General features: G+C 38.2%; 1 protein-coding gene and 1 long non-coding RNA gene across 9 annotated transcripts in view; one reads left to right on the top strand and one right to left on the bottom strand.

Annotated features, from left to right (window-relative positions):
• Positions 1-26,234, bottom strand: part of LOC108162108 (tyrosine-protein phosphatase Lar) — a 160,694-nt gene that overhangs the window by 129,280 nt on the left and 5,180 nt on the right. For all 8 annotated transcript variants that reach the window (XM_033393463.1, XM_033393464.1, XM_033393466.1 and 5 more), the window contains exon 2: positions 7,191-7,270. The gene's annotated coding sequence lies outside the window, so the exon portion shown is untranslated. The remainder of the gene's footprint in view (positions 1-7,190; positions 7,271-26,234) is intronic.
• On the top strand, positions 190-7,509 carry LOC117188901. The gene is made up of 3 exons (XR_004472949.1): positions 190-970; positions 2,487-2,623; positions 7,366-7,509. It is a non-coding gene; the product is annotated as an uncharacterized LOC117188901 (long non-coding RNA).

Raw genomic sequence — 26,234 nt, 5'->3', positions numbered from 1 at the left:
TATTAAAAAGAGAGCAGCCAGAGCACAAATCGCCCACGCCGAAGTCTAAGCTTTTGCCGAAACGAAGCTCTCGACCTGCCGTTCGGTCGCACACGTTCGTTCTCTGTCGTTTCTGCCATTCGTGTCTCTCGTGTGAAGGTGAGAAATGATTACACGAAATCCCTATCGCCCGGCCATGGACTTTCCACCGAGCGATGCCTTGGCCCGTCGTCAGTCGCGAGTGGAGCGGCGTTCCGTAACCTGAAAGCGGCTGAAAGAAGGCCACTGAGCAAACACTGAGAAAGCCCCCAACCGCAGGACGAGCAGGAGCAAGAGCACGAGAATTGTGTCCAGCAGCAGATTGTGCTAATTTCTGTGTGGGGGAGCATACTTTTTGGCGCGCTGCTTATAATCCGAATGTCGTCTAAGTGAATGTGAAATGTGACAGGCCACAGTGACAGTTGACAAAAGCCAAGCGACAAAAACGAGGAAAACCAAACGATGAAAACGGGAGGAAAACCAAAAGGAGGGAAAACCAGATGGAAACAAGTTGCTGTTGATGCTGGCTACTGGTTCCTGCTTCAAGTCGAGTCGAGTCCTGTCCTGTCCTGTGCTGTCCTGTGCTGTGCTGGTGCCCCCAGGAGACATTTAACATAATAAAAACGAACGTGTGCGGCATTTTTGTGCTGCTTTAACAGTATCTCTCCGACAGTATCTGTGTGCTAATAACACACAGATACACCCACACACACACACACACACAGAGACAAACAAACAATATGTGTGCAAATGTGTGCGTGAAGCAGTTGGGAAAAGTGTCGTAAATCGTTTAGACAGCGAAACGTGGAACCATCCCGAAAAAAGGAAGCAAAATGGCAGAGGAAACGATATGTAAACGACACAGTCGCCGTGGGAAAAACTCATCCAAAAACAAAAAGAAAAAAAGAGGAAAATAAGGAGAAAGGAAACCCCCACTGCAGTTGTTGCTCATGTGAGTATATATTCCCTCCCAAATATTCCATGGAAATTTCCTTTTGCTTTTCGCGCCACATTTTTATTTATTTTTATGCTGCTTTAATGCGAAATGCGAAAATTGCGGGGGAGTTGTTCGTCCGCGAGTGGCTGTAGGCGTGTCATAATAAATTTTTATGTGCGATTTCTTTTGTGTTTGTGTGTGTCTACAGTGTCTGCTAATAATGTAACCCCCAAACAAACAAACAAAAAACAGTACAGAGAGTTCATAAAATTCTCTTACAACACCATAAATGCAATTAGGGAGAGGAGCAGGAGAGGAAGAGAAGCCTAAAAGGAAAAACCTCCTAAGTGATAGAAATCACACATTGATTAATGTGATAAAATAAAATAAAATTTGCAACGCAACGTAAATTGACGTAATAAACGAATTTAATAAAAAATGCTTCGCAATCTATTGAAAATTTGAAGAGATAATGGCTACAAATTACCCAACGAAACGTCCAAATCGTATCAACCTAAAACCTATGTTAGGAAAAACAAGAAAATTCTATGAACTAGGGAAAAGTATTTAGTTTAAGTGTCTAAATAGGGAAATATTTGTAAAATGATTATACATTTTTGTATAGTACAAATTATAAACTGGGAAAAAATACACAAGTTTTTAAGTGCATCGGCATATCAAAATTCAACATACTTATTCGACATTATCCTCAATAACAAAATTCCCTTAAGGAGAAACCATATCAGGCATATATTTCCGGGCATATATTTTATAAATTATTTCCTTTGAAACCAAAGTAATATTTACTTAGTTTTCAATCAATTGAAACCACAGCCTATTTGTTAAAGGCATTCCATTTATAACAAAGCCAGGTTTTTCCTTCCTTCACAAATATTTTTCCATTAAAAAAAAACCCCCCCCATCTTCAAGTGCATATTATAAATATTTATAATCATATCCTATTCAAATCACAGCAATACCTTTTTGTGCAGGAAAAATCCAACAGCAAGCAGAAATACAGAAAAAGCCTGAAACTAAAATTCAGGCAAATAAAATCTACATATTATCACAAACCATTTCCCTAGAATTTCGCAGAAACAAAAAAAAAATGCCGCGGAAAGAGACCGAAAAAAAGTACAATTCCATTTGTATTTTAGCTCAAAAAAGTTTTTGCCAAATGCAAATGGAAATGCCACGGAAAAAAAAATGAGAGAGAAAGAATTATTCCAATATCAATTGCAAACAAAATGATAAAATTAGGCAAATGGAAGAGCAAACAGCATTAGCTTTGACATCAATTTCACCACAGAAATGGTACAGAAAAAACCAATTGGGAATTGTAATGCAATACTCATGTTTCAAATCGAATTGAAAATGCATTTTCCTGTTTAATTAATGACAAATTTACGGGGAAAATTAAGGAATTGAGTGAGGAAATATTTTGCGTTGAAATTATCATTAATTCATTCATTAATTGATGCATTATGGTATTACAAACATATTCTTAACTAAACCCTCTTTTCTCTTTTAGATGTGCGCCTAAAAATGGGAAATTCTGGATGAAGTGGATCTTTTAAAAATCAAGTTTCAAAGATCGCTGAAGTATCATATTTTCTTGTGGTATTTCTTGTGATTTGTGACATGCCGTGTGACTTTTTCCATGGATGAGTGAGTAGATTTTATTTTGTATTTATGATAAATATTTAAGGTATATAAAATTGTGTATTCGACATCTATGACGGAGTTGGAGATGCAATGACTATGATTTTCTATTTCTTTTATGACCGACCAACGAATTGACCAACAGAAACAAATCTGGCAAAAATACTTGAAATTACCAAACAAATATTATAAAATACAATAATATACTCGAATAATTACCAGAAAATACTAGAATAATTACCAGAAAATACTAGGGAAATTACCAGAAAATACCCTACGACTTACCAGAAAAATACTAGAAGAATTACCAGAGAAATTCTCGAACAATGACCAGAAAAATACTTTTTTTAAATATTGCCCGAAAAATACTTCAAGTTTTACCAGAAATATACTGAAAATCCTAATACTACCAAAGTACATTTCTGTTTGGAGATTTATATGATTTTTGAAACCTAAGACATTTTTCTGTCATAAAGTCTAGGATTTACGCATGTTTTTCGAGACGAAAACGAAATGCTTTCCCAAGTTTCCTTAAAATTATTTGTATATTTAACACAGCCACAAATTTAAGGCCAAAATAAGCCACTTTTTGGCCATATTGTTCTCCACAATTGTTCAACTGCTTTTGTTTTCTTCAGCGGCCAAATAAAACCCGCTGCAAAAACCATCTTAACTCTTAACTTCTTTCAATAATCTGTTGCAGTAGTGTGAGCATAAAAACAAACTTTGTTCTTCCCCTGTTGCTCCCCTCCATTATCCCACACCTACGAGTATGAGCAGCAGATCCCTGTTAATCCTTCTCCTGACAACAAAACACTTAAATCTCTACTCTACCAAACTTAAGCTTCAACAATCTGTCACAAAGGGGGCCCCCCCATCCTCACCCTGTCAACCCCATAGACTTCTCTGCACGCGTGTGTGTGTGTGTGCCTGCTGTTCGCCGGATAAATCGTAAAAAATACCAAAGGGATAAAAAAGGGAAAGAGAACAGAACTGAGCTGAAATTTGTGCGTAGTCAACGCAACAAGCAAATGCACTCAAAATGGAATCTATAAAAAGTTCCAACAACAAAACGTGTCCCACTGATAAAACATTTGCCAAACATTGCAACTTTCCTTTCACATTTTTTTTTTATGATCAAAGAGTAAAAATACAGTGCGAAAAAGGTATTCATAAAATCAGGGGAATAAATGATAGTGCTAGAGAGCGAGGCTCGAATGCTCTTAAAAGTGTATTTTTATGCTAAAAAATTATGATATTTTGTGTGTGTCTCCTTTGGGAGAAACGCCCATATCAAGATTAGTTGAATTATCTTTAGGAATGAGAAAGTTTTCCCATAAATACCAATCATCAATAATAAGATCCATATGTATGGTATATAAATTTCATTAATATAGGTATGGTTTATGTAGAAAGTTTTTAAAATACAAGTTATAACATATTTCAGTGGGTATATTTTGTGACAAGAACCTGTTTTACGACCCCATTCCAATCTGGGGATTAGGAATACATAAGAAAATGCACCAGACACTACCAAAAAATCTTAAAAAACGGGAAGAATTATCAGAAAACGTTCAGAAAAAATATCACAAACAATTGATATTAAATTGAACTCAAAAAATATTATACCAGACAAATTACTAGAAAAATACCAAAGGAATTATCAGAAAAATAATGGAAAATTACCAGAAAAATACTAGAAAAACTACCAGAAAAAATATTAGATTATAGTAGATAATAAAATGAATAGAAATGAACCGAAACCTACCAAGAAAGAAAGAACCTTAAAAATACGAGTAAAATGACAAGGAAAATACCAGATAAAATCATTGAAAATTCCAACAAAAATACTAGACATGTCACATGTGTAAAGAATAGTCATATGCACCCCTTTCAGGGTCAGGGCATAACAAGAGGACTCTATGGACACAGTGGTACAGCAGCAACAGCAAGGACAGCAGCAGCGGCAGTGGGAGCATCAGGAAAACGGAAAGACGGACGCGAGAGTCCTTGCACAAACATGCAGGGACATGCTGGAAGAGCAGGCACGTAGCCTGTTTGCTATTTGGTGGTGCATACTTTTACGCGTCTCTTTAGTATTAATTTGCAAAGGTAACCCGCATTCAGCAGGGAGAGCGACAGTAGAGACACCAGACACCAGCGAGCAAAAGGACTTCCACTCCCCACAGAGCTACTCATTATGCATGCTTGTCCGCACGTACACCCGTACGTCCTGCTGCGTCCTGCTGCGTACTGCTGCGTCCTGCTGCTGCTGTTGTTGCTGCTTCATCCTGAGGCAACTCTTTTGAGATGCCCCACGCACAAAATCCCCCTCCCGCACCGCACGTGGAGAAGAGACAGAAGAGGTTTTCTGTTCAGTTTTGTGTGTGCTAACTTTTACCAATTTCATTTTCAATTGACTGTCGACCAGAGCACGCAGCCGGCCCTGGCTAACCACCAGCAATTGAGCGTATGAAATGCCAGAAAGGACCAAGGCATCCTGCATCCTGGGCCCCTTACAAAAAAACTTTCCACACACAGAGCGAGCGAGAGATCAAGAGAGATACAAAAGCAGGCGGCCAGCAGCAGGCAGCAAAGTTTTCTTCCTGGAGAGAGAGAATCCTTTTCTTTCATTTCAATTTCGTTAGCAGTTTTTCTTGTACGAGTATTATGCTACTTATTTTATTTCAAGCGTAAAGGACGTGTAACGTGTGTGTGTGTGTGTGGGTTCTCCATCTATTGGCATCCCATACCATATCACATATCCTTTTTCCTTAAGAAAGTTTCCTGGCGAAATTACGCCACGCACAATTCATTTGCAAATAGAGGAACAGTTTAATTTGTTGCCTTTGTGTGTGGGTGTGGGTGTGTGTGGGATTGTATGACAAGGATATGCCTGCTGTCCGGTTCACAAAGTTATATGAAAAGGACCCGCATTCGATTCAACAGACACACACAGACGACACTCATACGCTGGGAAATGAATGCGAAAAAGGCTTCTTCTTTATGGGGAATATTGCATTAAACGAGAGGCCTGGTCACTGGTCCTTAGTCCTGGTCCCTGGTCCCTGGTCCTGCTGGTACAAAAACAAATCAGTTCGATTTTTGGGGCTGCCCCACCCCTTTTGACCCAAAAGGCCAGTAATTAAGCTTCAAACTCATTCCCCTTTTCGGGAGAGAAAGATAGATCCCCATTTTAGGAGCGACGGCAGGATCTCCCTCTCTGAGTGAAAGACAAATATCTGTAGAGCACTGTTTGCCTCGCATTTCCCATAGTTTTCCCCAAACGAATGTCTAGACACTTGAAAAGCTTTCTCAATCTTGCATTGGCACGTAGATTGATAATCGAGTAAAGAGGGACAACACACAAACACACACACACACAAGGAAAAAAAGGAAAAAACACACACCTACTCACACAAAAAAGGGACTCCATGTGGAGTTGTTGACCGGATACGACAGGCAGGAGGCAGGCAGGCACAAACTGACAAATGAGCAGATTGAAAGATGGCAAGCTGGCACGATGGGCAGGCATAATGTTTACTCTCTCGATAGCAAGAGATTGCAAGGAGACCCCCGCCATCACACCCCACACACCCCACGCTTTTGAACCACAAATTATGGCTGCTCAAATTACTAAAATGGGTCGCTGTCTTCCATTCAAGAGATTTACAATTTGACAAACACAATTTCAGATCCAATTCGAAGACAGTGTAAGGCGAAGCGAAGATTAAATCATAATTAAAATACTTCTCAAAGTGCGAAAATTATATAATTTGTAAGAACCTCCGACACAAAGAAGATTTATGCGAAAGATGTATGTTTAAGGGAGTAAATACATGGATAAACCGACTGGATTGCTTCTGTAATAGGATTCATCCGGAGTAGAGTTTTTATAATAGTATCATTTTGTACAATTTTCATACATATAATATTCGTTTAAAATAGGATTCATCCGGAATAGAGTTTTTATAATAATTTTAGAGACTTGGTAGACCGCGTATCATTTTGTACAATTTTCATATATATTTTAAGTAATATTTGTTGAAAATAATCACTTATGTTGTTTGGAAACTGTGGTTATAGTCCATCAGTCCATTAGTGTGGAAATATTGAAAGTTATATTTATTAAAAATCAGTAGCTAAAAATGTATTAAAAACCTTGTAGTACAGAGTTTATTTTCAATTAATTCCTTCACCAATTTTTTTTCTGGTATAAGATTTGATACCTCTTTAAGCGTATAATCATAGAGCAGAATCATATCTATTAGATTGCCAAAGCCCGTTGAAATCGGATCATTATTAAAGCCAGTATAAACAAAACTAGTATCTGTTGGCTCATTGAACACCTGGCCTTCAAATGAATGCTAAAAAAACGCGCTTTTGAGTGCATACTTTTAGGAAATAAACGCAAATGTTTGTTATTATAGTAGAACCATGACTCTGAACGTTTCAGCTGTTTTTGTTTGATTTCTTAAACAATTACTGCATATCTCTGATGTTTTATTTTAATTCTCAAGAGTTCTTTAAATATTTTAATCAAGTACAAACTCAAATTGGCACATTTACTCACGTTTTGTAACATCTCCATAATGTGGCTTCTTGTGCGCTTCTCTCTTGGTTCTACAACAGTTTATGGTTTAATGACATCGGCTATAAAGAATAGATAAAAGATATATGTGTTATTTAAGAGTATATAAACACTTTGGACTAATTTTATAAATATTCTTCATGCTTTATCTTCACAGTTTTCTACCCCCCGCGAAACGATGATGAAACGATGATACGACCGATGAGGTGTGGCCTATCAAAATATTGTGATGATAAATATAAAATATTGCCATAAATAAACCAATTTTACAGAAAGAAAAAATAAAGAAAAATAAACCATACAGTCTATAAAAAAATACATCGAAGTCGTGTGTTTTTTAATGGGAGATGTGGGCCAGGACCTGGACGGAAGGAAGGTGCATACCATTTTTGGTGCAGAAAATGATTGTTATTATATGCCTCTTATTATTATGATTATTACTGTTATCAAAGCCCCAATGTCAAGGCGGGAGTCAAAGAAAACCAAAGGAAAAGCTTGGGGAAACGTGCCCCGCATAAGGAGCTCCCACCTTAATTTCATGCTGGGATCTCCAACAATTTATGTATTGTTTGTTTATCTGCTTATGCAGTGCTTTGGCTCCTGCCACCCCCACTTTGCCCCACACATATGGGGGCACCACACAGCAGCTTCTTTTCTTTTCTTTTTGCGGCAGTCGCTCATGCAAATTTATACACCTTCACCGCCGACTGCCATCATAAATATCTCCCCCGAAAATATATATCTCGTTTCAGCGGCGCTGTCGTCTGTTTCTCTGTCTTGTCGCCTTGTCACGTGTCGGCATCATTACCGCACGTACCAGAATTATTTATACAAAAAAGTATACATCGTTTATAAGGCTAGGTAATTCTGGAGCCAGGAAAAAAAAAGAAAACCAAAAGAAAACTTTCTTCCAAGAGCCCTCGAATTTGGCTTGCTCTTGAAAGATATTTATGGAGGCGAGGGTTTTTATATATTCTCAATAAATTGGAGGAAAATGGAGAATTTCTTGGCAAAGGTCTCGGAGAGAGAGAGAGAGAGAGAGAGAGAGAGAGAGAGAGAGAGAGAGAGAGAGAGAGAGAGAGAGAGAGAGAGAGAGAGAAGAGAGAGAGAGAGAGAGAGAGAGAGAGAGAGAGAGAAGAGAGAGAGAGAGAGAGAGAGAGAGAGAGAGAGAGAGAGAGAGAGAGAGAGAGAGAGAGAGAGATGAGAGGTCTCTTTGAGTACGGGGCGAACGTGAAAACTGCAGGTTAAGCGCTAAGCCACTCTGGGAGAGACAGATCGAAACAGAGAGAAGGAGTGTAAGTGTGAGCGCAAAGAAGAAATTTTTTAGTTTCCAAAACAAAAACTAATAAAAAAAATTTAATATAAAAAAAAAAAACACAAAAATTATAAAAAACTATTAAATATTAAATATAATATTATTAAAAATATTAAAAAAATAATATTAAAATAAATAATATTCAAAAATAATAATATTAAAAAAAAATAATATTAAAAAAATTGTATAAAAAATACTATACAAACAAAATTAATAAAAAGAAAATAATAAAAAATAATAAATAAGAAAGAAAAAAATAAAGATTATAAAGAGAAAAAAATAATAATAATAAGGAAAAAAATAATAATAATAATAAGGCAAAAAAAAATATAAAAAAACTCTAAAAGAAAAAATTAAAAATTAAAAAATAAACAATTTTTTTGTTCAGTACTTCTCCAAAGATTTTCTCTCCCCATACACTTCCAAAACCTTTTGGAATTCCAACCAAAATCTGTACCCATTTTAAGAGTCTTCAAGGCACAAAATTCTTCGCAGTTTATGAAATGCCTCGAGAGATACCAGGAGAGTAATGGAGGATGGACAAAAATTTAAATCACCCGAAAATGTGTGGCATGAGCGGAGCTAATTGTTCAATATTTGTGGGGCAAAAGGCAGCTGCCAGGGCCCTTGGGTGCATGTGTGTGGGTGGGAGTTTACGACACATATGGCCCGGTCCGCCCAAAACTAGGCAACAAAACATGCCAGGCATGTCGTACCCACCAAGGCTCAACCCAGGGCCCCACTCTATGAATATCTGTCTCCCTCTAAGCCCACATTCTGGGGATATCTCTCTCACTCTAGCCCCTCACACTGTGGATATCTCTCACTGTAGGCTCCACTCTACGGACCCCCCGTCCCCCTAAGCGTCACAGTTAATTTGTTGACAGCTCTGTTGCTGCAGAGAGGGAGGTGCGCTTTCGGGCAGGAGTTTGGGAGCCCATGATATGGCTGCAGGACAAATGTCCAGCTGTAGGTCCATGGGGACTACAAGACGGGCAGTCGTGTAAAGTGTGCAAATGACCAAAGGAAAAGCCTGAGAAATATTCCAGCACACAAAATTGTAATTAGTAGCAGGGCACGAGGAGAAGGAGGCGCCACAAGAATATTCGACAGATAGTCACACAAGAGAAATATATACAGAAATGTATGGTTGAAGGGGTAAGAGAGTCCTTTAGTTCTAGTGGACATTTCGAAAGTGGAATAATGAATGATACTTTCTAGTTGTTTATAAAGTATTTTAATTGGAGAAGTGTTCCATATGATAGAAGTGTAAACCGCCAGGAGCTAGGGGCCAGGGGTTTCTCCACAGTACTCCCTACAACAATGCTGGCCCCCTGGTAAATTCCCTTTAAAACTTATAAAATCTCTTATAAAATACTATGCCCCTGCCTATTGTTTGCCTCTCAAAAAAAAGTAATCATATCCCTTAAAAAAAACATAATCAAAATGAAACTTAATATGATCTGTGGGAGCACCTAACAAGCACCTCATTATAAGCAGACCTACAACAGCCCCTAGAAAAACCACCCACAATCCTAGTCTTTTATGATTTTCTAGAGTCCCTTTGTTGTCCTGTCAACTGGTCTCAACGTAATCGTTTATGGCATCCCCCTGCAGCGGCTGACAATCAAAAACAAAAACCACATAATACTCTAATAGCTAACAAAAATATATATATATTTCAAGGGAAAAAATAAAAGAAGTTTTCAATATTTCTTTGATTTGATTACGGGGAAACCCTAGGAGTGGGTATGATATTATTTTCCAATTCGTATAAATACATTTTCGAGTGCAATCATCAATTGGTCTCCTCCTCCGACGATGTCCCTTTTTATTCCTTCCTTCCTTCCTTCTGCGCTCTCCCTCTCTCTCTCTCTCTTTCTCTCTCTCCCTCTCTGTGTGTGATGTCAAATTTCAGCCATCAATGTCGTCATCCCTTAACTAATTGGGTTTTCGTTTTCGGGATCTTCCGTCAACGGAGAAACAGAAAAAAAAAAAACATATATATTCGGCGTATATCTGAGGAGGGGTCGCGACACAAGGAAGTGGAAAGCGGAATGCCAAAGCAGGTGGAGAAAAAGATTAAATTTCCTCGTTACGGCAGGAAAATTGTGACAAAAAGTGAAAATAAATATTGAATTATTGATATACAATATCCTCAAAAATTGATAGAGAGCCCTGGCATTCCTTTCAGAGGGTGCGTTATCCCATTAACATATAACAAAAATATGCACGGATATATCAAAGGGTTCTCTCTGGGCCTCTCATTTCAAATGCAGCCGACAAAAGGCGTTGATGTATTAAAAGCGGGAATCTCTTGACTTTGGAATGCGTTTGGAATGCCGAATATTTTGCCAAGTGTTCAATTGAAGGCCGCTTTTTTGGGGGCCCATTTGGGGGTGTTCTGGGTAGCCATTTCAGTGAGATTTCCATCAATTTTGATAAAGTATGATCTTATCTACTAGATTGCAGAAACTAGTTTCGATTCGATTAATATTATGGACATAATAAACAAATAAAAAGTAGCGTTTGGCTGTTTGAACACCTGGCTTTCGAGCTTTCGAAATTTTTCTCTATAAATCTCCTTAATTTTCCGTTTTCTGGAACACCTTCAAGGTACACGTTAATTCGGGCGACTTGGCGCTCCCGCCTTATTGTCATCGCAAATATTTGTTTATTTATCTGTTGACGTAAGATGTAAGGTAACCCTCATCCCCTCACTCCTCCCCCATAATGATATACCCATAGAGAGAGAGATAGAGAGGGTAGAGCCATGGAGGCTCAGCATGGGGCCCCTACCGTATTTCTTTTTATGACGAGTGCGCTTTCTACTGCCTGCCTGCCATTGCTTTTCTTTCTCGTTGGGTTTCTTCAACATATTTTGCATGTTTGCATACAAAATATCATATTTGCCGAGATTGTTTCATTAAAAACAACAAAAAAGGCAAGAAAAAAAACAGGTGTCGGCGTTGTGTGAAACATATTTCATCTGCTCTGCCTCCTAGTTGTAGTCCGCAGTACGTAGTACGTGTTTAGCTTTGGCACTTCCCAACCCGCAAGACGCTGCCGCCACTTGCCACATGCGTGAGCCATAAAATGGTCATATTACCAAAAATAGGAAGCAGTAAGTGCGGCTGCTATACCTGGGGAAATTGGTTTTCCCACGCACCCAAAAAATATTCGATATTTGTAGTCGGAACTGCTTCCTCCTTATTTGTGTATGCCGAACAGGTGGACGTCGCTGGTAAGCTCGTAAAAGTCCCCCCAAGAATCCTGTTGCGGCCCAATGCATTGGAAAGGGATAAGGCCTACAAGTATGCAAGCGTTTTGGCCATAAAAAATGCTAGGAAATATTGGTATCCCAGCCCGGGCTTAAATGTTGTAAAACTTTTGTGGAAATGCGACCAGAAATTAGTTGAGAGGATGATCTACTCTGTTTTTTGCGTGTCAAAAAAGTTCTTTGTAAGAAAAATTTAGTTATTCCTCAAAGTTTTCTTTTTTGGTTCTACTTTTTATACCCGATACTCAAAATGAGTATTGGGGTATATTAGATTTGTGGTAAAAGTGGATGTGTGTAACGTCCAGAAGGAATCGTTTACGACCCCATAAAGTATATACATATATTCTTGATCAGCATCAATAGCCGAGTCGATTGAGCCATGTCTGTCTGTCCGTCTGTCCGTCCGTCCGTCTGTCCGTCCCCTTCAGCGCCTAGTGCTCAAAGACTATAAGAGCTAGAGCAACGATGTTTTGGATCCAGACTTCTGTGATATGTCACTGCTACAAAAATATTTCAAAACTTCGCCCCGCCCACTTCCGCCCCCACAAAGGACGAAAATCTGTGGCATCCACAATTTTAAGATATGAGAAAACCAAAAACGTAGGATTGTAGAGAATGACCATATCTTTAAGACTGCGGAATCTGAATTGGATCGTATTATTATTATAGCCAGCATCAAGAAAACAATTTCATTTTTTCTCGCCCTGTCTCTCTCTAACACACACGTAGCATAGGCGGCTTTGCTTAGAGTAAAACATTAGCGCCTAGATCTCAGAGACTACAAAAGCTAGAGCAACCAAATTTGGTATCCACACTCCTAATATATCGGACCGAGACGAGTTTGTTTCAAAATTTCGCCACACCCCCTTCCGCCCCCGCAAAGGACGAAAATCTGAGGTATCCACAAATCTCAGAGACTATTAAGGCTAGAGTCACCAAATTTGGTACACACACTCCCTTAAGATGTCACTATAAAACGTATATCTCAAAATTTCGCCCCATGCTCTTCCGCCCCCACAAAGGACGATAATCTGTTGCATCCACAATATTGCAGATTCGAGAAAACTAAAAACGCAGAATCATAGATAATGACCATATCTATCAGATTGCTGAATCTGGATCAGATCAGATCATTTTTATAGCCAAAAGGAACAAATCAATTTGCAGTGGCTACGCAGCGCCCGACGTCACGCTCAGACTGATTTTTTGTCTCTCTCGCACGCACTCTTTGTCGTGTCGTTTAATATTAGCGGCGTCTGCCGGAGGAGAGCCATACTGACTTAGTATCGGGTATAACTGTAGAGTTGCGGTGTCCGCAGCAACTCACAACGTTCCCCCTCGTTTTAATAATATTTTTTGTAATATTTTGTATGTGCTCTTTTTAAAATTGATGTTCGATTATTATTTTTTTATCTTATACTTTTCCTATATTATTATTTTTGTTATATATTGTTTTATTTTTTATTTATATTTTTATATTTTTATTTTTATATATTTGTATTTTTGTATGTTATTATTTTATTTTGTTTTGTTTTTTATTTAAAAAATTTTTTTTTATTTTTAAATTTTGTATTATATTCAATAATTCATTTTTATTATATTTGGTATATTATTCTTAATTATATTATATTTTTTTTTACTAATTTTTTGTATATTATAATTTTTAAATTATATTTTTTATATTCTATATTTTATTTTTTATATTATATTTTTTTTTTTATATTATATTTTTTATTTTTTATATTCTATTTTTTATTTTTTATATTCTATTTTTTATTTTTTATATTCTATTTTTTATTTTTTATATTATATTTTTTATTTTTTATATTATATTTTTTATTTTGTATATTCTATTTTTTATAGTCTTTTTTTTTATATTCTATTTTTTATATTCTATTTTTTATATTCTATTTTTTATATTCAATTTTTTATATTCTATTTTTTATATTCTATTTTTTATTTTTTATATGCTATTTTTTTGCCGGGGGCTGGCACATGAGCGAAACGAGTGTGCAGGGGGCTTGCCCCCTCGAAGATTATTAATTTTCTGTATTACTTTCCTTTCAAATGACTAATCGTTATGCCAGTCTCCTACCAATATGTCTCTCTACTTTGTCTAATGCATCAAATTGTTTCCGCTTATCCCCTTTTTCCCCGCAGTTCTCCTTCTTTCACTCGAGATGTCAACAACTAGCCACCTGTCCTGCCACCTCAGAGGACCAAGGACCACATAGGCGCAACCCCAAAAGTTACTCAATTATTTCGTTGACAGAAAGGAACATAAAAATACAAATAGATGACACCCAGAGACAACAGAAGAGACACCCGGAGATGGAACAACAGAGACAACAGAAGCAACACAAGAGACAGCGACAACAAACGGAGAGAGAAAGGAAGGACACAGCCCGAAAGAAGTTCTTATAAATGGGGGAGGAGCAGAACCTTATCTTTGAGGGTTTGAGGCGTTCTTGGGACAGCGATTTGTCCTGTTCTATACCTTTCTGTTTCCATTCTAGGGGGTTCTGGGTGGTTGTGAGGGCTGCTTCCTTTATCGAAGATTAAGTGCGATGACATCGTTATACCCCGTAGTCAAAGCCATAGTCATAGTCGTAGTCATAGTCCCAATGTTCGTTAGTTATATTGTGCTGAAATGTGCTTACAGCACATTAATTTCTTGCACCTGGCATTAAGATAATTGTTGCCTTTTGTTTGGGCAAGACGACAGACAGCACGACGACACGGCTCCCCGGCTATGGGTAGATAATCAACTCGCAATTTGGCAATGTGATTCGGGAGAGCCTCCTGTTTGATAACATCCTTTAGTCGACTATAATGCGTGCAGGCCCTGGTTAGGGCTTGAATTTGTGTGAGCATATGACAGGGAAATCTTGAGACTAAGAGGAATTAATTACAGAGAAATCATTAAGGAACTATGGAGCTCTAGATCAAATATTAAGTGTTCAAGAAAGATACAAAATCTTGTGGCCTGCGCTTTTCAATTGGTTTTTGTTGTTTTTTCAGCTATAAATATTAATTTTAAATACTTAATTTAATACCATTTCTCATATTTTTAATCATATTTGTTTTTTTTTTTTTTTTTGGTTTAATCAAAAAGTCATCATCAAGGCTGATGACATGGCAAATTTAATCAAACAAAAAATTAACTTTTAATGGGGATTTGTTCACTCTCTTTGAACTTTGAGCTCCACACACGCTCCACACACACACACACACACACACACACATCCGCAAAGTCAAAAGCAATTGCTTGTAATTTAATAACAAAATAATAGGAAGCAATGACTAAAACAAAAAAAAAACACAACAAAACAAGGGCTGGAGCTCGGGGTTGGGCGGGCGAGTCTTTGCGGAAATGGGTAGAAACAATGCGAAAGGCGGGGGGTGGGCATCAGTGTGTGGGAGCGTGGGTAGGGGGATGTCATAAAATCTAATCATAAATTATGTTGCCTACTTTTGAGCACTTCTTGGCCTTTGTTTTTTTGTCATTTTCCCACAATTGAGTCGTCAGTCGAGTGGCCATTTAATTCAAGAATACCCTCTAGAAAAAGTGGAGTACTACAATTCGAAGAAGATTTTTGTCCAGAATAAGAGCTTACATTTCATAAATTTTTGCAACTTTTTTAGCTGAAAGATTTCAGAAAAGATGAATCTTTCAATGTTTTATGCCTTGAAAGGCTATCATTGCCTTATTATTTGCCACTTCTTCAATCGAAATGGACCATAATCAAAGATATATCCCTAAACCGATAGCTCGTTAGGATGTCTGAACCCTCAGGCCTTTGAAAGCTTACTCTTCTACGCTTACAAAAGCCAAAATATATTGAAATCGCATCGCTAAGCCATAAAATCACGAAATAAACGCTATATCCAAAGCTTTGGTCCTTAAAAACTAACGTTTCTTACCAATTTGTACCTTTTTAAAGCCAAAAAACCCTTAAAATCTGATATCTTCTTCCAGAAATATCTTTCTTTAGGGTATCTACACTTTTGGTCACCCAAATGCCAGCCTATTTTCAGCCTGTTTTCATCTGCTGTTTTTTTTCTGTTTTGGTGGCAACTCAATGGCAAAATGACTAAAAGCCGCCAAAGCGCGATGCTTTCGCTGTGGGGTCTTGTGCTTAGTAATTGCTTATGAAATATGCATAGACCGCTGCCCCACAACCAACTGCCTCTCCCCCTCCGACAGTACGCACCCTTTTTGGCCCGGGATATCTTTGGGCTTGTGGTATTTTTTCAAGGGTGAAGATATGCCCACTTCCTTCTGATGATGATGATGGGTGCAGAAAGGAGAGAGAGAGAGGGCTGCCTGCCTGCCTGCCTAGCATGACATTGCCACTTAGCGGCTACATTAATGGCAGTGCCAAATGAGACTCTATCTCCTGCAGCTCACAAATTTCTGGAGAAACTGAGCGTGTAACGGTAAATAAACTAATACCAAAAACATATCTTCTTTCTTTTTGGGGGGTTAGCCATAAAAATGTAGCATACTTTTCTGCGTGTATAAAGATGTGCCTTCCACTCTCGCTCTTTCGTCCTTCCTGGCTTCCTTCGACAACTGCCGCTTTCCTTCTGCCTTCTTGTGACTGAAATCATGAATATTTAATCATGACATGTACAAAGTATGGCAGATATATACTACATTCGTACAAGGAATACTACGAGTAAAAGTTTCAGACCCCCCCCCCTCCCCACCGAAATGACAAGAAAAATTACAAATGTAGCATGAAGAAAGTTGTTGTTGGTTTTATTTGTGTTTTTTTTTTTTTGACTTAATTTCTGCCTTAACCTTGGGGTTGCCTTTTCTGTTGCTGTATGAGTGAAATTGAGTGAATGATGGGGGAAATGGAATGGGCAGTGCTCTGTAGTAGGGGGAAAACTCTTCCATGGTTTGGGGGAAAACTGTCGAAGTGTTTATGGCTATAAAAACAACAAAAAAGAAAACAACAAACTCTATAAGTTTAAGAGCTGGCAATAATGATGATTGAAGGTCATACCTGAAGAATAGAATAGATGTACATATGTGGAACACACTATTTTCGTATTTTAGGGATTAGGAATTAAAATATGATTTCTTGTACATCGCTTAGTGAGTAAATCTGTTAAGTTTTAATTTAATTTAGAAATTTTAATTTCATAAATATTATGGAAAAAAATTTAACATTTAAAAATTATAAACAAATTTAAAACTTAAAAAAATTATACACATATAAAAAAACTCCAATTTATGAACAAAATTTAAGAATAAAATTAAAAAAAATTAATTAACAATTAAAAAAAAAAACAATTAACGAAAAAAAAAAATTTATTTAAAAAAATGTCCAATTTATTAAACAAAGTTTCTAAAAAAATTTGGTGAAATAATTTTCAGCAAATACAATGAGAAAGAATTAAAAAAGAAATACTTGCAGCGGAAGAAATAAAAATAATAAATAAATAAAAAAAATATATATGTATATATAAATAAAAAAAAATAAATGTATAAATAAAAAAATAAATATATAAATAAATTAAAAAAAAGGAAAACGAATAAATAGAAATTTTCCCGAAAAAATGATTTTGAAATTTCCAGTAAAATAGATTAATTCCTTAACATTTTTTTCCATAACTGTGTTTCATTTCTCTATCCGGAATGCAGGTTGAACTTTTAACTCGGGAGAAGGGTTTAATATTAAAAGATTGCGACAAAAATTCTGTCCATCCAAAAGAGGAAAACTTCCTTCCAACGCAAATTTCTGTCCAAAGAAAATGAGATGACCTCCCAAGGTATAAGTCGAAGCTGTTCAAAAAAAAAAGCTTTCACTGCAGTTAGTTTTTAGCAGAAAAAAAAACTAACAGATAAATAAATTATTTATCTACGCCTGTGTATATTCTTTGCTAAAATTTAATTGAAATATCTTGACCTTCCCTTAATTGATTGAATATTCCAGGGAATTTCTTTAGTTGATTAATTCTCCTGAAATTAATTTCTTTCTTTTCCTTTTTCATAATTTCCTAATCGAGTTTTAGGCAATTCCTTTGTATTTGCTGTACTGCTCATCATAATTATCCCACACTCATGGAGGTCTCACACCCCACTGTATCTCACTCTCTCTCGCCTCTACAAATACTCGTATACTTATCGGACAGCCATCATCTGGCTGTCCTTCAAGTCCCTAGACACTCTATTACGGTCAGGAGCGATACAATCGACTCGACTAACTAATCCCAGCAATTATTATTGGCAATCAAAACTCTGTAAATGGGGGAAAGTCGTGTTTAAACGTGCCACAGACAGACGGCACTTGATGTGCTTTTTGGAGGTAGTCCACAGTGTTTCACAGGACCTGTCTCTATCCATCTCTATTCCCTACTCTAGTCTATTCATTATATATCCCTCTCTATTACTGTATTCCCTTCTCTGTATGCTCTCTGTCTCTCTCCCTTCTCTGAACAATTCATACATTATACATCATCGCTCTAAGACAACAAAACAATTTAACGCTTTAATGATAATGATGTATGAACAGGGAACACCAAAGCAGGCAGGGGCCAGGCAGTGGTAACAACAAAGACAACAAACAGAGAGCAGAGAAACATGTTGCACGTGTGGCAGGGAGGTCCAGTGCCTACGCGGTGAAAGGATAAAGGGGATCGCTTAACAAGCTAATGTGCTTTTAATGGTTCCCTCGGTTCTGTTTTTTTCGGCTGGAGACGGGGGGGTTCTTTGCCTGATTATGTCGTTGTGTGGGGGCTGCGAGGAGCGGAAAGGGGGGCAGAAATTAGAAGTAAAATACACAAATAATCAAAATTAATTATCTTGCAATTAGTTTACGATTTACTCATTAAGCAAAAGGTTGAAACGTGACCAAAAGGCAGAGAGCAGAGAGCAGAGAGAGAGTGCTCTTTGGGCTTTCCTCCTGCTGAGGCAGCTCCACAGGACAATGCATGCATATGTCCTCTCTTCCCGGCAGGATGGACATCCCCACTAATGTCTTTGACAATATAATTATGAAATTAGTGGCAGCGGGGCCTTCTAGCATTTCAATTGAGTTGTTTATTTGATTTATGTTTCTGAGCAATTGCACAAGCAAATTTCCACCCACCCCCACCCACTCACACCATCGCACTCGTATGCCACATAAACACACACACACACACACACACACACACACACACACACACACACACACACTCTCATCCTCCTAATGACATTTATTACGCATACGCAATGTTGACTCTGACATTTATCCACAGCAGGAGGTCCGACGGCCGTTCGTTTCCTTTTATTGACATTTAACATACACTTCAGTGGAGGAGTGGAGTGGAGTGGAGTGGAGTGCAGTGGGGGTGCCTCATGTTCCATGTTCTTTTTGCCTAATGATTTACGACCTTAACACTTAATTGGTGACCGATTAGTCGGTGAAAAGTTTTCGATTATTTGCTTAAGTTTTTATTCTTTAAGCACAAAATTCAAGAAACTCAACAACAAACTGTGGAAAATATTTGCTAAATTATTTAACTGTTCGTTTTTTGTGGATTATATTCCTTTATTTTTGGGGGGTAAAACTTTAAATCAATTCAATTAAATCTTTACGCATTTTGAGTACCGATGGTTTGTTATGCTGTTAGATGCTACAGCATCTAAATAATTTTAAGACAATTAATTTTGATTAAATGAAAAGAAGATGCTCTGTTTTTTGGAACAGAATTGCTTGTTAGCATCAGTTTTACTTTTACTGCGACAGCTTTTCTTCTTATTTAAATACCATTTCTGTGATATTTCCCCAAAATACCATTCCGATCTACTTTAGATTCCATTAAGATCACATAAATCTTTTTTAGGAGTGGTTTCCTTTCATATGGAGAGTTATCCTAATTTTTATAGCCTTTCTGGACCAAAATCCTACCCAAAAATCAATCATCTTTCAGTCTAAATATCGAAGAGTATTCATATATATGGCCTATCCATGCTTGGTTACATTTTTCGCAATTTTAATTTAAACACAAGCCCCGACAGCTGCTCTCTCTCTGACTTTCTGGCTCTCAGACTCTCCGGGTCTCTCTCTTTGGCCTGTCCTGTTGCCTGGCAAAGTACTTAACCGTCTGCTTATTATTAAAAGGCAAAGCTTAAGTGGCAAAGTCAAGCTAATTGAATTAACTTTTTCCCAACGTGCACCGTGCACCGAACACCGAAACCCTGTTGCCTGATGCCCGTTTCCCAGGGTGCGTGGTGCGTGAAAAAGGCAGCAGCACGAGAAAATAACATCAGCGGACGGAGCAGCGGAGGCACCACCAGGAGCCGCAACGTTTGGCGGGCGAAAGGGGTGGGAAAAACAAGTAACGCTAATGTTGATAAAGTGCCACCAACTCACAAAAAAAGATTTTACAATATTTTTGACAAAACGGAGCGACAGAAGGTGATGATGGACAAGTGATGGACTTATTGAATGCCCAGACATTTCTACGGGAAGTGGTTCGTCTTTCGATCTGTCTTTTAAATGATAAGGAATAAGGATCAATTTATTTATAACTATTTCTTTATGATCTTAAAAAGAACTTTTGCCGGGGCCATCATCTGTAGCCTTTTAATATATTTTGTATGTTCGATTTTCAAATATTTTTTACAATATTTTCCTATAAAATATTTCTTGAAAAATAGATTACTATATTTAAAACCGAAACAAAAAATGTTCTTATTTAGTTTCAATCGTAAAACCTTTGTTTAAACAATTTCTAGGCTTTAAAGGCAATACAAAGTTTCCCTTTTTTATAGTTTTCGGAAAGTAATGTGGATTGCTATCTTTAAACCTTTCTATGAATCTTAAAATCCTTTTTTCCGTTAAAAAAAACGTTTAGATTCTTTTTCTATAAATTTTGTTAAAAAATCTTCCATTTTTGAAATCCGTTTCACAATTTCTACCAGACTTTACCAAGTTTTTGGGTACGTCTTTTAATTATACAAAAATCGAACCCTTTTCTGCGATTATTCGGGTTTATACTTTCCTCAGAGCTAAACGCAGGCGCTGCATAAATCGAGATGCCCCTGAAAGCAAAAGCTGCTCACGTAGCATCTTCTGCCAATAGCATTAAAGGCAGCAACAACAACAAGGAAAAAAAAAAAGGAAAAAGGTTTTCCACGGACAACACCCTTTCCTGGTCCTTCTGGTGGCTGCTGCTCCTACATTTCCTCCGTTTCCATGCCCCTTTTTAGCCCTATCCCCACCCAGCACTTCTCTCCTCCTAGCCTTTCTTGGCTATCGGTTTACGCGCTATGCTTCGTTAAGTGCATTTTGAATTTTTAATGTTGAGCGCGGGCTTTCTCGCCCGCTGCGCCGCTCCCATAGCTCTGGTCCGGGAACCCCAGGATGTAGGATGTAGGATGTAGGATGGTGGATGGATGGTCGATGGTGGATGCTTGGAAAAAGTGACTCCACGCCTCACTGCAGGACCCCGACCCAGAGAGAGGTCTTGATTAATTCGCTTTATTAAAAAACCATACGCCAAGAAATGCGTAATACTTTTTAGCACTCCCACAGCTGCTCGCTGCTCCTCTGCTCCTCCACACGAAATTCGACGAATAAACAAAAATAAACAAAAACGCATAAATATTCCAGAGATCTCAGACAGACAGACCAAATGAGAGCCCCCTGCCACCAGAGATGTAACCCGCCATCCTTTTGGCCAATTAATTTTTAATCTACGCTAAACATTGCAACAAATTTCTCCCTGGGAGCCACTGGGTGCCAAAGATATTGTACAACCGGCGAACAGACAGTTTTTTGCGTATGTTTGCTACTTATTATCTTGTCTAGAAAATCAAACAGGGTATCACAGGGGTAGACTGGGCCTTGGAGAGGAGTCCTTGATAAATAAATGAATTTCTTAATTACAGAAAAAGTTCGTCTCTTTCCAAGAAATATTTTTCCCAAAAGCAAGAGCCCGAAAGAGGCTTTTCGGACTCCTTGAAGCAACGTGTGCCTCGAAAAAAACGTTTTTTTGTATGGTAAACTTATGGAATGATTGGCTTTGCATAATTATATCTTTCTACCGATTTCTTCTGTAGCTTAATGACAGGAAAATTCCCTTTTTTTGATGCAAAGAATTTAGAAAACAATAGTCTCAAAGTTTTCATCGATAAACAAGGGCCTTAGAAAGGAAGATATCCGCCCTAAGGCGATGGAAGATCAAGTAAATATCGTGAGGATGCTTACAAAATATATCCTGCCACTCCACAACTAACCAAGGAAGCTGTTTAAATTCCTTCTAGATGGTTTAAAGCCCAATAACCACAGAAATTAGGTCTTGAACTTCAAAGGCCCTCCAAAATATAATTTCCACAAGCAAAAGATAATCGAAATCTAGCTAGAAATAGGAAATACAACCTCTGATCTTCTTAAATACAGCTTCTACTGCCTTTGGGAGGCAGAAACCCAAAGAAATAAGACCTTTAACTCCCAGAAAAGGTGTGGAAATTTTGTTACAAAGAGACACAAAAACCCATTCTGTGTTTGGATTAGTTTAAGGAAAGGTTTTTCCGATTTATAGTTAAGCAGTAGAATTTCTAGATAGATCTCCTGCCTCTTTCTGGCACCATAATTCAAAACTCCTTTTCCTGCGCATTAATAAAGTCGAAACCCTTAGGCTTTCAGCCTTGTATTACAGACTTTTTCTTAAGCTTGCGGTTTCCTTCTTTTTTTTTTTGTCATGATTTGCAAAAGTGCCAACAGCAGTGTAAAGGATTTTAGACCAAGCCACGAGGATTAATAAAAGGATTACGCAGCGGAAAACGCCAGCTGTGTGATGCGATGCTTCCAGAGAGCGGGAGAGCGGGACAGGGACTTGGCAATGCTAATGCGGAAAGGCAGGGGGAGTGCTCCTACAGCTGAAGAACGAGAGGATGCGGCTCCTGCTGCTGCTGCTCCTCCTGCTGCTGCTGATGGCAATTTGTAGCAACACTTGACTAGGGATAAGGATATGAGGGTGTACTCCCTGCCTCTCGTGCAGCAGGCTAATTGCAGCATGGAAGGGCAGGGCAGCCTTTGGCTTGCCGCAACTTCTGGGGCTCCTGAAATCCCCCGCCAGCATCAATGCGGAAAGCCTTTCACTGGCACGGGCACTCCGCTTGTTGTCTCTGCCACTGGCGCACAGGCGCTGCAGTTTTGTCGGTCATATATTAAAAATAATCCCATTCGATATCTGTTTTAATACTTTAAATTTATAGCCACTTGCCGCTCTCCTCTCCCTCTCTCTGGAAGCAGCACCAACAAACAACTCTCTCTCTGTCATTTTGAAGGGCTTTTAGCTTGGATATTTTATTGCTTAAAGGATGCCGCCACGTTTGTCCGGTCATCAGCATGCGAGGGTTTGCCATCAAATATTGCATTTTATTCGGGGCATGCCATATTTTCCTTTGGGGCTTCATTGTGGGGCCAAAACATTGTTGAGCAGAAGATAACGGAGAAATTTTTTGGGAATTTATAGAACAACTTTTGTTAGTAACAAATTTTGAGTCCACGCGATATACAGCAGTGCCCCTCGGTTGAGGGAGATCAGCCATAATCATCTGTTGGCTTATATTTTTTATTTCTTTGTGACGTACGATTTCTCCTGCACTTTACAGGTGTCACGTGTCTTCCAGCAGCGCCCATCTGTTGAGAGATCTTTATATATCTATCCCCTAGTATTGCGTCTCTTGGGGATGTAGGATTACTTCTGAATATCTATCTTTTCCTGCATTTTAAACATGTCACGCGGCATCCAGCAGCGCCCCTCTGCCGAAAGTGAACAGCCATCATTTTCTCATCCACTCTTCACTTTCAACCATTCGATTTATTAGTCCTACTCCTTACTACTATTTGATTTTAGTCGTATCTGCACATTTTTCCTGCCTCTTCCGTCATCCAGCAGCGCCCCTCGGTTGCAAGATCATTGCAAATATGTTCCGCGGTATTTGTTTCTCTTTGAAACTAAGATTTCTTGTGCAGATCTTCTGTACAATGAAGGCTCTGCTCTGTCTGTCCCTTTTCACTCCTTTGTCGCTTCTCGAGGACTTCTGTGACGACCCTCGCCGAACAATACCCTTGATATCATATTCCATATGCTATATGCGTTTTTTTATGCCCCATTTTAATAACAACATTTGTCTCGGAATTTTCTGTGCGGTTTTTCCCTTCTGTTTCGTTTCATTTGTTGGTGGTGGCCCATTTTTTTATGGATTTAATGCCTTGGCGCTGATTTGCTTACAATTGACATAAACGACCAACGGATGAGTTATGTTACAACTCGTGAGGGCTTACCTCCTGTGCGGGGACGCAACGCAGCTCCCATGACTCGTGCCAGAATGCAGATAAGCCCCCACTCAATCAGCATAAAAGTAGCTAAAGAATCGTTGGATGGAGGGGGAGTGGCAGCGGGAGGCTACTCCAAAGCGCCTGCCGTTAATCAAAGAACTGCAAGAGAAGATACAACCTACGCGGGGGAGGAGGAGGGGAGGGGAGGTACTGGTACATCTGGGGGATAGAAAAAACAAAGTCAGAGGAAAATCTAAATTGGGACTTGGCCCAACACGCACGCATTTAATTAAAGTAAAAGCATTGCTTTTTTTGCTCCTCCTGCAGCTTATTTCGCATCTCTCACTTTTTTTCTCTCCTGTGTTTAGTGGGGAAATGCAAAAAACTTTTTTTGCACAAAACTGTGACCGTCAAGGGATATACGGCAGAGTGTGGGCATGGCATGGCAGTTGTTGCACTTGCACCGGGGATAATAACGTGCAATTTATATGCGTGCCACTCGGAATGCAAGGCAAACGAGGAGGAGGGCCTCTTGGGATGTGTGAATTGTGGGAATCACTCATTCATTTGGTTGGCAAATGAGTGAGACGGTTGTGAGACCATTCGTAGGAGTGCAAAATCATTCGAAGGAGTGGAAAGCTACGCGCCACTCATTTTACAGAGAGAACCACTCATTCTATGTACCAAACATCCAAAACTCAAACTCAATTAATTTTCCAATGTTAGGGGTGGTTTTATATGGGGGAAAGTGCTCACTCTAGTGAACCTTAGGGGTAGGAAATCGAGCAACTTTCCAAGCAGCTCTCAAAGGGGTGTGTTTTATGGCTAGGGAAGGAATAGGGCTAGCAAAATAGTCACTCTAGTGAACCTTAGGGGTAGGACACTGAGTACTTTCCAAACAGCTCTCGAAGGGGTGTTTTATGGCAAAGTAATATAACAATTTTCCAAAGGAGAATGCCTGTTTATGGCAATGAGGAATATGGAAAAAGAGGATGTGTTATGGCAAAGAATATCAACATTTCAGGGGTATATAAATTCTTGCTATTGTATTATGTATAATGCTTTCATGTAGCAAACATTTAATTTTTTATAAGAGTTTTTAACGCTTTATAAAAGAGCGCGGAAAAATATAAGAAGAAAAGACTTATAAACAAGACCAGCGCCAGTCAAAAACAGCGGACACAAATTACACCAGGCCCTCCTCCTAATTAATTTTTGGGTCAGCGGTTTTGATAATATAAACGTCACGAGGATGAGGAGCCCTGAGGAAAAGAAATTACGTCCTTCCTCCGAATTTTCTTTCTTTGTACTACAGATTTTGAACTCTTAAAATACCTTTTATTCTTATTTTTTTATATTCCTAAAGATTCAAATTGTATATTTTGCTCCTAGAATTTGGGTCCTAATTTAAAGTTTCACTTGGACACGACTTGATGGCGCCAGTTATTGGCGTTTTAAATCAAGACAGCTCTAAAAAAGCTGCCATTTAAGAGAATATAAACTGTTATAAACATATTTCTGATTTATAGTGAACAAATGTATTACAAATTGTATTAAAAATAAGAAACAAAGACAGAAAATATAACTAGAGTTCAGGGATAGAGTAGATAGTAGAGTACTAGATGTCTGGGACTTGCGTTATATTTCCCAAGTTACCATCATTAAAGTGTACTACATATAACATTTTATACCAAATGGCTTTCCATATGTCAACACAAATAGAACTCATTAAAAAAGTCTCCAAAAAGCTTTTAGTTTTATGGCAAGGCAAGAGAATAATTCTCTCTCTAAGGAAACCGGCAAAAGCTCAGAAATTAACCCGTGTAAAATGTATGTAAAATGTAAGTAAAATGTAAGTAAAATTTGTGTAAAATCGGGGGCTGATAAAATTTGAAAGATCTGACACTGAAATAGTCGAAAACCAATGCACCGGTAGATATTAAATAATATAGTTTCCTTACTAAAATATGAAAAAATTTAATAAGACAAAATAATAAACGTATGAGCACTTATAGTATAGGGTTTTCAGGGTGACGTGGCGGAACCTGTCACAAATCAGGCGCAGGCAGGAACCATCCTCACTCCAGAAATCACATCACAACCAACCAACTACACTCCATACACTAATCAGACAGATATAT

Source organism: Drosophila miranda, chromosome 4, assembly GCF_003369915.1.
Source record: "Drosophila miranda strain MSH22 chromosome 4, D.miranda_PacBio2.1, whole genome shotgun sequence".
In the NCBI taxonomy this organism is placed as follows: Eukaryota; Metazoa; Arthropoda; class Insecta; order Diptera; family Drosophilidae; genus Drosophila; species Drosophila miranda.
This window is presented reverse-complemented; position numbering and strand designations above follow the sequence as displayed.